We start from the raw sequence: 13,928 nt of genomic DNA on the forward strand, positions 1-13,928 counted from the left end.
ACAACATTGTAAATCAACTATACCCCAGGATAAAATAAAAATTAAATTAAAAAACAATAGAGGTGATTTATTACCTTTTACCCAAAGAACAGACTGTTAAAGGGAATATATAGGTGAGAATAACGGAAATAACAAGCAATCTTTGTTGAGTACTAGGTAAGTGTCAGGAGCTGTTTAAACTCATTGTGTTCTTACCACAACGTGATGACTTAGGGGCACTTCTCATCCCTGTTCTGCAAAAGAGGGAGTTGATGTCAGAGAGGTTAAGTGACTGGGTCAAGTTCACACAACCAGGAAGTGACTTCAACCTGAACGTCCAAGACCCCAGGTCTAGCTTAAAATCCCAGTGGTATAATTTGTAAATTGGATGTCCTTCAATAAGCCACTTGGCCACTCTGAGCCTCAGCTTCTCACGGTTAAGTGGTAGCCGCCAAGTCTTATTTCAAAGGATAGAGGTTAGCATTAAGCAAGATGATTTATGTAGCAGCTTATCCAGCACCTGCCACAAGATATGTGCTCAGTAACGGTACCAGCCCCTTTTCCTCCCCTTCCCACAATGCTGGGATCTCAGTCTCCTGCCCAGCCTTGGCCTCTGGTCCCAGAAAGACAACTCTATTTCCTATTGAAATATTTGTGTTTCTCAATTGTCTTGTTATTTTGGCTTGTGAGCTCATTTTTTCCTGGGAATGTAGGCAACTCCTTTGGGCAATGCTTGTAGTGAGGGGCCAGACCCCTCTGTTCCAATTTCAATGAGTTCAATGTATAGGGGGAGGTGAACCTTAGGGTTGGGAGCCCCAGGCATGAGAAAACACCCACCCCAACAGCTCTCTGATGAGGTCTTAACCCTTTGCTGGCAGGAGGAGGCAGCTTTAGGAGGACACAATCCTTACAATGTAATTTCACAGCCCTGGAGGTTCAGACGGGGCAGGAGAGGAAGTAACTGCCAATATTTGGTGGCTCCATCTTCTTGCCTCAGCCTCTCCTAAGCACAGGGCTCCCACAATGCTCTGAGTTTACTCCTGAGGATGCCTAGACCAGAGGGTTGAGTCTCCATAGGTTTTTCCCAAAGCTATGACTGGGAAGAAGTAAGACCAGAATTCCTAATATTTCCCCCTCTCTTTTATATTTCCACTGCTGTGCTGGGCTGTCTTCTGCCCAGGCCAAAGACACCATGACCTTCTACCCTACCCTCCAGTTCAAAATAGCACCCCGCCTCCAGAAGTTTCTCCTGGTTTTTTAGTTTTTCCTTTCTAATTCCTTTGGGCTCCTTTGGAGATGATCTTGGGTAGGGGGTGAGCAGCTGGGCTTGTTCCGAATCTTGATTGGAACTGGAACCTCTATTGTTTCATCCCTTTTAGCTTTGACATCTCATATAACCATCCCATGAGGCCTTAACATTCCAAATGTGTGTGTGCACACACACACACATGCACACACCCCAGGCCACTCCCCAGGCAGGGTCGGGGAGAGGTGTGGTAGGAGGAGCTGGTAGACCCGGTTTTTGCCCATACTCTGCCGTGCACTCCTCCTTCTGGGGTCACCAGACCTGCCTATGATTTTTGATCTTCCTGGCCTTTGATGTCCAGGTTTCTCTTTGATGCTATGAGATGCCCCAGTATCTTTCTGATACATTCCCTATTGTCTTAAGATACTCATTCATGCATTTAACACATATTTATGAGGTTCGACTATTCACCAAGCACCGTGCTAAGTGAAAAGTTGAACTGGCTTCTGTTTCTGTCACTTACAACCAAAAGTGTCTTAGCTAAGACACCCAGGTATTATTAAGTTTATTTTGCAGGTATAAATGTGGGGGACAAGAGGGCATGAATGAGCCTAAACTAAGAGCCTTAGCCAAGAAGGGTAGATATAGAAAATATACCCTTGTCTGGGCTCTTTCCACTGCACTTCACTGCCTCGGGAGATACTTGTCAAACTTTCTCTGCATTCTGCTAAGATTGGAAGGTGAATGTGCGTGGTGTGTTATCCCAAGAGGGAGGCACTAACAACCTCCTGGGTAAGGCTGAGGAATTTGGTGACATTCTTAACTTTTAAGGCAGTACAACATGATAATTATAAAAATGAATTTGCGGACCAATAAATCTGGGTTCAAATTCTCACCTTGCTGGGCAGATGACCTTGATTAACTTACTGAGTCTCAGTATCCTTCTCTGTAAAATGGGGATAATTATAACTACCACTGTGTTTGTCATGAAGCTTCGCTGAGATAATATTCATCTTGGCAGAAGCACTGTGGCCCTCAGGTGGTTAATATTAAGCAATTCTACTCAACAGGTTAGCCTGTTTAGTTTCCTAGCAGCTATATTTTAGGGCTGGTATTGGTGGGTGCTGTGGGGTGGGTGAGTGGTTGGCCCTGGGTGTCTTTACGTTATCCAGGTAAGGTTGCCTTTGCTATTGTTCATGCTGAACACCTTTGGGGAGCTCCAGCCAAGTATGTCATCGGGCCCTGGAGAGCATCTAGAGTGGCTTTGCATTGGAATTTGTACAAGGTGTTCTGCTGCCCAGCTGAGTCAGAATTAGTGGTGTTCTAGATAAGGCAGAGACTGCACTCAGACTCTTCGAGTCTCATCAAAGCCTCTTTGCAAAAAGGTCACTGGTCTTCTTTCATCCAACAGCAGAAGCTCCCAGCCCACTGGGTTCATTTTGGAAGCTGTGGTGGGCTTGTCTGCCATGCAGTTGCTATGGGGGAAAGTCATCTTCCCATCTTCCTTGGTGCTCGCTTGGCACTGAGGATGGTAGTACGAGGAGAGAGTCCCCACCTGAGGAATGAAGCAAAGCCCAAGCCAGGAGGTAAATCCCTAGCAGGTCCCAGGGCAGGCAAATCATTAAATGTCTGTAAGGGGGCTGTGAATTAGAACTGTCCCTCAGGCTGGACCACAATGCCACAAACCCTTCAAGGACAGCTACAAAGGGAATTTTTAAAATCTCAAGGTTATTGTATAATTTTAGAAGTTTAAGGTCGTGTATGATAAAAATCATATATTATTTAAATGCCACTCTTTTTTTTCCCCTATAAAGTATCTGGGGGAGGCAGAGAGAGAGAGAGAGAGAAGAGAGAGAAAGGGGCAAAGATAGAGACCAAAGCAGAGAGAGAGAGCTTTCAAGTATCATTTAATGCCTAAATGTCACAGGCTTAAAAAATTCAACAGAATTCTCATGCATTCTTTCCCACAGGGGGCTACCCTTTAAATAATGACCTTTAAAAAAACCCAAGCAAACTAACAGTCCTGATACTGATGACGTGTATTCTTTTTCAGTATGGACATTCTGCTGTAGACAGGATGAATTTCATCAGCCCAAATGGTCAGTATTTGGAGTGGTAGATCTTAGGATCTAACAGATTCTTATGGACCACATCTGTCTGGGGTGATTGAGTTCCTGGTTCTTTCAAGATGGGATGATTTAGATAATTGTCCTTTACTGTGGTTGTAAAAATTCCATTCTGCCTTTCTAGCTGCCGTGATTTATTTGAAGACCCCAGGGGCAGGCAGGGTTGGAGCACAGAGCAAGCTATAGGTAAACATATCAATTATATTGCAGGTATTACTTCCCCAAAGATCTCATAAAATGGCTCAAAAAGCAGTGTTTCACAGTGGAAAGGGCATGGTTCTTGAAGTCTGAAGGCCTGGGCTCATGCACTGGCACCATTACTAAGCTCCCAGAGGGAGCTACAGTGTGGCCACACAGAGAAGTCTTTCCAGGTAATTGCAGATGTTTTGCAAGGCTACTAGAGATAGCAACTCTCTTGAGAAAATAATTAATAAGAACTCTGCTCGAAGTCAGAACTTTGAACAATTGCACACTGAGAGACTGATAAATCTCTATAATTAATATTAAACATGTTGATACGTGGAAGTGACCTTCCCAGCTCAGACCGGTGTGGAATCAGACCAGTTGGGTCAAGTTAAGCAGGTCCTGGGTGATACAGAATAGGGATCCAGGTAGGCTCTACACATAGAAATTCTCTTCCTAGCTAAGGGGTTCACTAACTGTTAGCGAGGAGAATTGGAAGTTGTGTCTGAATTTCACTCTATGTAGTATGATTACAAATCTTCCTTTCTCAGTCCTTTGCCAGTCCTCAAATACAGCAACCCTTTCAGGTATTAAGAGAAAATTAGGTTCCGTAAATAGTTGTCTATACCTACTGTCTTCAATTCTTTTCTTCCATCCTCTCTTGAATCCGTTGTAGTAGGGCTTGTCAAGGTCCCCAGGCACCAATGATGAAGCTAGTTCTCAGTTATTCTCCTTGAACTCTCAAAAGCATTTGACTCAGTTGATCACCCCTTCCTTCCTGAAATACTTTCTTTTTTTGGCCGCCAGGAGACCACAGTCTCCTGGTTTTCCTATTGTTCTTCCTTCACCACCACGCCGCCATTCCTTCTTAGTGTTCTTTCCTGGCTTCTGTTAACCTTCCTGACGTTTTAACCATAGAGAATGCCAGGGCTCAGTCAATGAACCTTGCCTCCTCTTTGCCTACATCCAATCCTTGGTGATCGGATCCAATGGGATGGTTTTAACAACCATCTCTAGGCGGATGCATAAGAAATCACCATTTTATGGGTCCAAGGGGTTGAATATCAGTACTTTCATATGGTTAAACCTAATGACTCCCAAACATCATCGCCCATGAGCTCCAGGTACCTGCATCTACTTGTATATGGGGTTGATATTTTCTCTGGGATGTCTAAGACGCATTACAAGCATAATATTCTTGCTTATTTCAGTTAATGACAAGTTCACTTTTTCAGTTGTTCAGCTAAAAATCCTTGAATCCTCTATTCCTCTGACAACCAACATCCAATCCATCTGCAAATCCTTTTGACTCTAACTTCAAAATATATCCAACCCTGACAACGGTTACCATCCCCTCTACATGTTGACCCATGGTATTATAATCTCTCACCTGGCTTATACAATGCTTTCTAACTGGATCCTTGCTCTGTCCTTGCCCCGTAAAGCAGCAGGGGAACGCCTGTTAAAACACAATTTAGATCATGTCAATTCTTTGCTTAAAACCTCTGACTTCCTCCGAGTTAAAGTCAAAGTTCGGCAATGGCTTCCCAGTCTCTGTAGAGATCTGGTTGCTCTTTCTTCCCTAGACTTAACACTGAACTTCTCCCTCTCTCCCACTCCAGGCACACTGACTCCTTGTTGTTCTTCTAGACATGTTTCTGCCTCAGGACCTTTGCACCGGCTAGTTTTTCTGCCTGGAATTCTTCTCCCCTGGATAGCCTTATGGTTCAGTTTCTTATTGTTCTGCTTTGGAACCCGCTATTTCCACTACCTGCCACTATGTGCCAGTCCGTGTGCCAAGTGCTATGGATACAGCGATGGCAAAACTACAGCAGTTCTTACCCTTGTGGAGCTTCTATTTAGTGGGGGAGACATATACTAACTGAATAATTGCACAAACATGCAGAAGTGGAGCTCAGATGAGTGCTGTAAAAGAGAGATACTCGTGCAATGAGAGCTTAATGGAAGGATCTGGGGAGGCTTCCCAGAGGAGGTGATACTTGAGCTGGGAATGATGGAGGGCCATGGTTCTCTCGGTGCGCTGATTAGTGCACACGTGGACCTGTGACTCTTGCTAGGTCAATGACTGTCACCAGGCCTCCATGCCCTGGGGGTTTTCTATCAGGATGTGGGAGAAAGTGATCCTTTTTTTCCAGGTAGCTGAGCTATTGGCTGTGAGCCCAGAGCTGCTGGTGGTTACATCTCTTGTGGTTGGAAGGATCTTACCTGATGGAGGAAAGAATCAAGACTGCATTAGAAACAACTTAGATGGGCTGGATGGAGAGTTCTGACAGTAGGGGAGGCTCCTGATCCAGTGTCCCCAAATCCAATTCTTTCCCTGCGTTATATGAGCCATTAAACTAGTTGGGCAGTTTTAGCAAGTTCAGTTTAGCGATTTCTGTCTCTTGGGATATGTGCATTCTGACCAATCTTCCCTCCATAAGAGGAGCGGAAGGGTGCATCTCTGGGAGAAAGAGCCCAGCTTGACAAGACCTAGAGCCTCCTTCTCAGGTCCTCTCCTCCTCCTCAGCATCTGGAGTCTCTTCCTCACAAGGGCCGCATCAAAAGGGAGGAGGGTCATGGATTCTGGTGGATTTGAGGGCAGCCGTGGCAATGATCATGGACAGAGCTGAACCAGCTGGGGCCTCAGCTGCTTTATCAAGTGTTCTCACCTTTTCTAAAAGTTAAGGTCTAGAGAAAAAAACTCTCTGAGCCCAAGATTAAATACTTATCATGAAATGTTTCCTTTCTCTTTCTTATCTCTTACAGTAGATGCTTTGTGGTATAAAATGTAAGAAGCCCTTAGGGTAAAAAGTAAGCCTCTCTTTGTCTTCTCCAGTCATGAGTTCCTCTCCTTAGAGACAGCCTCTGGAGTATCCTTCCAGAGGAATTTTACACACAGACAAGGGAGTATGCAACTCTGAGTGCATATGATTTCACACAAATGGTTTCCTGCTACGCATGCTATTCTGTCTCTGGCTCTTAGTACTTACTGTATTTTTGGTTATTGTTTCATATAAGCGCACATAAAGTGGTCTCAGCCTTCTTATAAGTTCCAGAACATTCTGTTGTGTAGAGGTATACATGCTTAACCAGCTCCCAATTAAAGGATTGTTTCCAGTCTTTTGCCATTATCAAAGCTTTCCCGAGTGTTCAAAAGATGATACACACATCTTTGGGTCTATGGACAGGGCTGTCGGTAGGGTAAATTGGATGATGTTTTCCCTTTAATTTTCATTTTGTCCTCCTCTGGATCTGAAATGCACACTCTCTCTTAGTCCAGAGAGGGAGTATAATTAGAAGAAGATCGTAGAATAAGTGATGAGCTAAGTCAGAATTAGAACTCGGATGCCGGGCCACCTAGCCCATCCAACATTGCCTCTGCCCACCTCCACGTGGCCCCCTGGCTCACCAGAGAAGCAGGCAACAGCAGCTGAGCTGGGGAAGGTGCAGGAGTGGGGCTGCGGGTGGGAGGGTGATTATACCCCAAGCTGTTGATAAGGCAAGGCAACAAGGGAGGGCTCCATCCAGGGTGTTTAGGACCTGGGGAGGAGGAGAGGCTGAAGGAGCACAGCCCAGAAAATGAACTTAGGAGTGAAAACCAAAGGCAAGTATCCATTTTTCTCTTTTTCCATTGTAACAGAACTTTTAGCTGGGCTTATGGCCACCCAGAATAAAAATTATTTTCCAGCCTCCCACTGGACGCTGTAAAGTGATGTGTCATGTGACAGCCTCCAGGAACCCTTGTTAAAAGGCAAGGTCTGCCCCCTCTTCTTCCTCATCCTGCCCTGCTGCCTGGAGTGCAGGTGCCCTCACTCGAGGCTGTAGGACCAAGGCCATAACTTAGGGATGGAAAGAGGGTGCCGGAGTGAGCCTGGGTCCCTGACAATCTTGTGGAACAGAGCTCTCTTATAGCCTGGACCTCAGGCCTCCAGACTTTCACCTGAGAGATTAAAAACTAGTGTGCAAAAGCTCGGAATGTTTTGGGTTTCTTTGTGCAGCCGAATTGAATCTTACCTGATACTGAAGGCCATGGTTGAGTACGTTGAGTTCTTACGATTCTGACAATGGATTTGTCCTGGGCTACCTGAGCTCCGTTTGCTAGATCACCTGTCAGCCTTGGTCAGGGGTGTAAATGGAACCATGATAGTGCTGGGGACGGGCCTGGGGAGTCAGGATACCTAGGTCCTCAGCTGGCTCTGCTGATGCCAGTAAGTTACATGACTTTATGCAAAGAATTCCCTTTCCCCGGGTCTCAGTTTCCTAATCTGGAAAATGAGACGTTTGAATCAGAAAACCTCTAAGGTCCTTTCCAACTGTGATGCTCATAGCTCTGGCTCAGATGGTTGACCTGGATCTCTCTCCCTTCCCAGCTCTGTGCTCTGAACTCCTCATGGCGTTTCATTGGTCTCGCCCTTGGACCATGGTCAGATTTTGCCTTGCATCTCTCTTCTCCTTGAAGTTCCCTGAGGTCAGGCCCTTGGGCTTCTTCCTGTCATACCCTCGTCTAGCTTCTAGAATAGTGCCTTGGGTATAAAGAGTATTCAGTACACCTTTGTCAAATAGACGATCTCACACAGACACAGCTGGAATATTATCCCAGATCTTTCATGCCCTAATCCCCCACCCCAGCCCCCCAGCCCCAGCCCATGCTGGTTCCACTTTGACCCCGTGGAAGCTGGGAGGTAGCAGGGGCTAAGGAACAGCAGTCCACACCCACCTTCCCCTGCTGTAGCTTTGCCTCCCTCAGAGCTGCACCCACACAGGGTTTCCCATCCCCAACTTGTTGCTAATTTTGGTCTCTGTGGCTTGGTCCTCCTCCACCACACCTTCCTGTGACGTCCTCAGGCCCCCATGTCCCAGCCAGGGGCCGAAGGAAGGGAGATACCATTGAATGCCCTGGCGTGGAGGGGGCGGGAGAGGGGTTCTTTGCTGAGGTCTTCTATCTCTTTCCTTTCCAGTAGTTTATTCCTCCTCAATGTCATCCCTCCCACTCAGGAGCTTTGTGAACATCATTCTCCTAGCGCAGACACCAAAAAGAGAAGGAACAGAGTGGGTGAGCAACTTCCCCTGGGTTACACAGCGGGAAGGTCTCTGTGGGCAATAAGTTTCTTGGTGGCCACCTTCAGCAGACGGTGACAGAAAAGGGTAAAGACCCCAGTCCTGTCATGTCCCCATCCATCTTTGCTCTGTGCATATCGTAATCTCTCTCTGTTGCTGGGAAACGCCCACCTTGGTTTGGCAGTAGGGTTTGGATCTTTTTGGGCATCTGAACCTTCCTCCACGCCCCTTCCCCTCTCTTTCTTACTGCCCACGGCTCATCAGTCTCCACCACAGGGAAATTCCAGTCCCTGCCTCCTGGTCTCCGCTCCCCTCTGAACCGTGCTAGGGGCTGTCACCTGCACGGCGTGACACCATTATCCTGCACACTTGGTAGCCTCACTACCCTCACTCTAGAGATGAAGACACTGAATTTCAAAGACGTCTGGTGACTTGTCCAAGGTAACACCCCGGGTAACGTGTAGGGCTGGGCTCTGAAATCATGTCCTTAGCCCCCAAGCCCAGGGCCCTCTCCTTTGCAGCCTACATGGGGTAAGGGCAGCTGTGCTTTCTTCCACTCTCCCGGGGAGTGGCTTTACTGGAGAAGAACGCAAGCTCCACAGTTGACATAAATGGAGCACTGACTCTGCGCCAGGCTTGGCTTGAGCTCCTTCAATCCTCACCACACCCTACGCAGTGGGTACCACTGCTCTCTTTGGTTTATAGCCAGGGAAACTGAGGCCCAGAGAGATGAGTGACTGATCCGAGTTAACATATCTAGTAGTCGACAGAAGTGTCAACTTGAGCCCAGGACCGACAGCTTCAGTGCTTAAGAATGGTGCTGCCTTCCTGAAAGGAAAAGCACAGGTTTGAGAGAGCCATATAGGTCTGGGTTTGAAGCCCCGCTTTGCCACGTCTAGCTGGTGCCGTCTCTCTCACCTGGGCCCCTAGATATGCAACGGAGGTGTTGCCCTGCAGTGTTGGATTGTGTGGACGCAAGAGAGGCATCTAGAGATAAAGCTCATTATAAAGCTCTGGCCCAGGGTAGGGGCCAGGGTAGGGGCTCAGTCAACCCGAGTTCCTTTCTTCTCTTTCTAGGCTTCAGCTTAGGTCCTCCAGCCTCAGACCACGAAGGAAGGATCTTAGATTACAGGAAAGAGGATGTTCTACTGAAGTTGGAGCCGGCTTCTTCCTGGTCCCAGGCAGCTTGCCCTTCTCATCTTCCTGGACCTCGCTCCGAGGGGCTGTGGGAGAGACTGTGCCCTGTGTCTCCCTCTCTGTTTTACAACCTGAAGTTAAATCTTCTCCCCTCCCTGCCCACCCTGGCGTCCCCTTTCCACCTCCCTAGCACACTGCCCGTGGGTTTCTACCATGGAAAGGCCCTACTGCCTGAACTCCTATCTGCTTCCTGTGGTTAATATTGGGGCAGTTTCTTTGAGTGGGAACATCTGTCTGAGTCACTGTCTCCTCCGCAGCTCCCACTGACTCAGCATTGGGCTTCCCTTCCTGTCCCCATCACCCCCCACCCCAGGTGAGCTTCTCCCTGCTCCACTCTGACCACCGGCTCCTCCTTTACCAGCTGCTCAGAGCCTCTGAGAGAGGGCAGGGCTCAATTTCAAGCCCCCACTCCTTCTGAGCACCTGCTCTGAACCAGGCCCTGTGCTAAGCATTCTCTGTGCATTATCTTATTTGACTCTCAAAACATCACTGTGTGGTCACGATTAGTTACTAACTGTTTCCTCTCGGAGGATCAGGGAGGTTAAGGAATTTACCCCAAATCGCATAGCTAGGCAGAGCCATGACTCAAACCCATGTCTGGCGGATTCCAGATCCTAGTTTCTTAAACACACTGTCCTGTGCGATATTTGGTCCTGAAGCAGAGGGAAAGACAGACAAGAGTCCTTCTAGCTGGGAGAATTTGAATACCCCATCACACACTCAACTTTGGGGGAAAATTGGGCTCCTGGGCACCCACTTAGAAGTCAAAAGTTGCCCTGGGATTTCCCAGAGACCAAAGAAGGCCACCATGTGTGGGAGGGAGGAAGTGTGAATTTCCAGGGGCCGGAGGGGTCCACAGTGCTTGGAGTCCGGTGGTGCTGGGCAGGGTGGAGGGGTGGTTCTCATCTCCTCGGAGGCCTGGTTACTTGGTCTGGGCTGTTCATTCCCTAGCCGACCTTCACAGAGGGCCCTGTGTGTACTCACACTCTGCCCCCAAGGCTCTCTGGGTAGTAAAAGAGACAGAAGTGGCAACAAGTATTGGCATGGCCGGTGACAAGGACTATGGTGGAAGCAGGCAAAGAGGGAAGGCTTTGAGGAAGGCTCTGAAGAAGAGCAAGGACCCACTCTCCCCAAGGTCTCGTGTAGAGTGACGGAAGGTCAGAGAGTGCTGGGTTCAAATCCAGTCTCTGATGCTTCTGACCTGGGGGATCTCCAGCAGATTTTCTCTGAGCTTCAGTTTTGCCATCATGAAATGGGGATAATCCTGTCTACTTCACTGGAGTGTTGTGCCTGGTAAATAAGGCGGGGTTTTTTTTTTTTTTAAACATTCCGTTTTTTTTTTTTAATTTTATTGATTGATTGATTGATTTTTGGCTGCATTGGGTCTTCATTGCTGCATGTGAGCAGGGGCTACACTTCGTTGTGTTGCGCGGGCTTCTTATTGCAGTGGCTTCTCTTGTTGCAGAGCATGGGCTCTAGGTGCGTGGGCTTCAGTAGTTGCAGCACGTGGGCTCAATAGTTGTGGCGCACGGGCTTAGTTGCTCCACAGCATGTGGGATCTTCCCGGACCAGGGCTCAAACCCGTGTCCCCTGCATTGGCAGGCGGATTCTTAACCACTGCGCCACCAGGGAAGTCCAATTAGGCGGGGTTTTAAAGCCCTGAGAGGTATCAGATGCTACTCTCTGTTTCCGTCCCCACCTTGTCCTGTCATCAAAAAATACTTGCAGGAACAATCTTCCCAGCAGCCATGGTTGCTGTCAAAGTCAATGGCTTGATCCTCAAGTTAGACAGTAGCTCTGGGCTCTACTCTTTTGTCCTGATCACAGTGGGTTTTAGATAAGAGATTGAGGAGAACTGGGGGTCACTCCCATACCTCTTCTTAAAAACAGAGCAAAAGAAAACAAAACAAGCAAACAAAAAAAACACCCAAAACTAAAAACGGTGTTACGATGTCAATTGATGGGGAATTGGGAACTTTAAATCTCAAATATGCTACTTAACCCTCAAAACTGGGAGGCTTTACAGGCTGGGTTAAGAACACAGATTCGAGACCCAGACTATCTAGGTTTGCTTCTTGGCTCCATGGTGTTCAAGCTGAATGAACTTGGACACTTTTCTTACAATGCCCAGTATCCTTGCATCGGGCCTTACCTTCCTCAGCTGAGAATGGGGATCCTAGCAGTAATACTAGGGTCTTCCTCCTGGAGAACATGTGAGGCCAAAATAAGATAGCATGTGTCAGGAGCTAAGCACAGAACCTGGAGTATAGGAAGCGCTCAAAAAACAATAGCCCGTCTGTTACTGCTTGGAAACTGCGGTTTAGCCTTAGAGAGTGGGAGTGCTGGCCGGGACTCTGGGGTCATCTAGATGCATGGTTTTCACCTGGGGGGCTCCAGGGTGTGTGGACGTGCCCCAGGAGCCCCTCGTCAGATTCCAGATAGGAGTAGGCAGGCCCACCCATCGTCTGCCTCTGCCCCTGCCCCCATCTGTTTCATAGCTTGGGGTTCCCTGTAAAAGTTGTTTGGATAAAAGTGTGTGTGTGTGTTGACAGGGTTGGGGGTGGGTGGTTCTATTGTTTTTTTTTAGAAGTTTGAAATCTACAGATTTGTGTCAGTGATTTCCAGCTCCCTCTACCCCATGAGGGCCTTTGACTATCTTTTCATCATAAACCCCATGGTTTGAAGAGTTTGGTCTACCTCCAAACTACATGTATTTAGCAACGACGTGTAAGATTTTTAGCTCTGGTTAAGGTATTTTGGAAAGACCTTTGGCAACACTTACAATTAGGAATCGTCATTGTCTATTTCAGAGTCTGAGAAGAGACTGGGGCCCTAGGCCTGGCACTTGGATCCCCTCCACGCCTTTTCCTACACGGGACCACGTCTTCTGAGCACCTTCTATGAGCATGATCTTATTTAACTTTCACAAGCATCCTTTGTTCCGATCTTCATTTTAGACTCAGAGAACAGAGCACAGAGGCACGGGCGGGGGTTGGTGGTGGTGGTATGTTTCACTGCCCAGTATCACTCGTTTGATAAATGGTTTTCAAAGTCCCAGCCCACTGAAGCTTTATTTATTTTCTGCATGAAAACTAGAGGCTTGTAGGATCTGTCCACTTTTTTCCAAATCGTCCCAACTCTTCTAAACATTTCATTGTTATTTGGAATTCATTAATTGGTTCCCTGTGTTAGCAGAGCTATGCAGGAAGGTGCAGATGAAAGAACGGTGTTAAGCCACAGGTGGCCTGTGTTTGATTTCATTCCTTACATCTCCTCCACGATTCCAGGCTACAATTTATTCACACATACACATGAGCATACTCTAAGGAATACATGCTCAGAAACAAGGTGTCCGCAGCAGAACCCCAGACATATACACTCCACAACACGTCTGTTCTTTGAGGCATAAACATGGAAGCGGATGCACACACAGAGACGGTCAGATACTCGGACTCTTATATGTATCCAGATACAAAGAACCATAGCTACATCACAGCATGCACACACATACACGTACACCCTAATTGAAATGAAGTCTCTTTGAAGCCCGTTTGACCAGATGTCTTTGGAAAGAAGAAGGGATAAAGGATTTACAGAAAGGAAAATTGCAACGATGACAGGGTAAACTTACATGCTCACTAAACTGGCAAAAAAAAAAAAAAGTAGGAGGGGAGTGGAATAATGACACCCAACGCTGAGGACTACTTTTTATAAAACAAGTGTCTTTATACATTGCCACTAACAAAGAAACGGTTACTTTTTTTTGGAAACATCTTTCTTATCGCTCCAGGAGTCAGATGTGTTTATACTCTCTTTTCCTGTAATTCCACTTCTAGGAAGTTAATCTAAAGAAACACATCAACAAGAAGAAAATTTGATTTATAGAAAAGTAACCACAACACTGTTACTTAGGAAATAGTGGTAGCCAGATAAAGATCTACAATTAAATCTCGTCATCTCAGTTTGAGGGAATATTTTCCAGCCACATCACAATGACAATTATGAAGACTAGGGAACATCACAGAAAATATTTATGATAAAGTCAGTGGAAAAGAAGCGCACAAAACTGGGAGTTCACTGTGGATGGGATGAGATGAAGATTTGTCTACAAAGAGTTAAATGGTGGAAGGTGAGAA

The sequence above is a fragment of the Balaenoptera borealis genome (genome assembly GCF_965194805.1).
Source record: "Balaenoptera borealis genome assembly, chromosome: 20".
Lineage (NCBI taxonomy): Eukaryota > Metazoa > Chordata > Mammalia > Artiodactyla > Balaenopteridae > Balaenoptera > Balaenoptera borealis.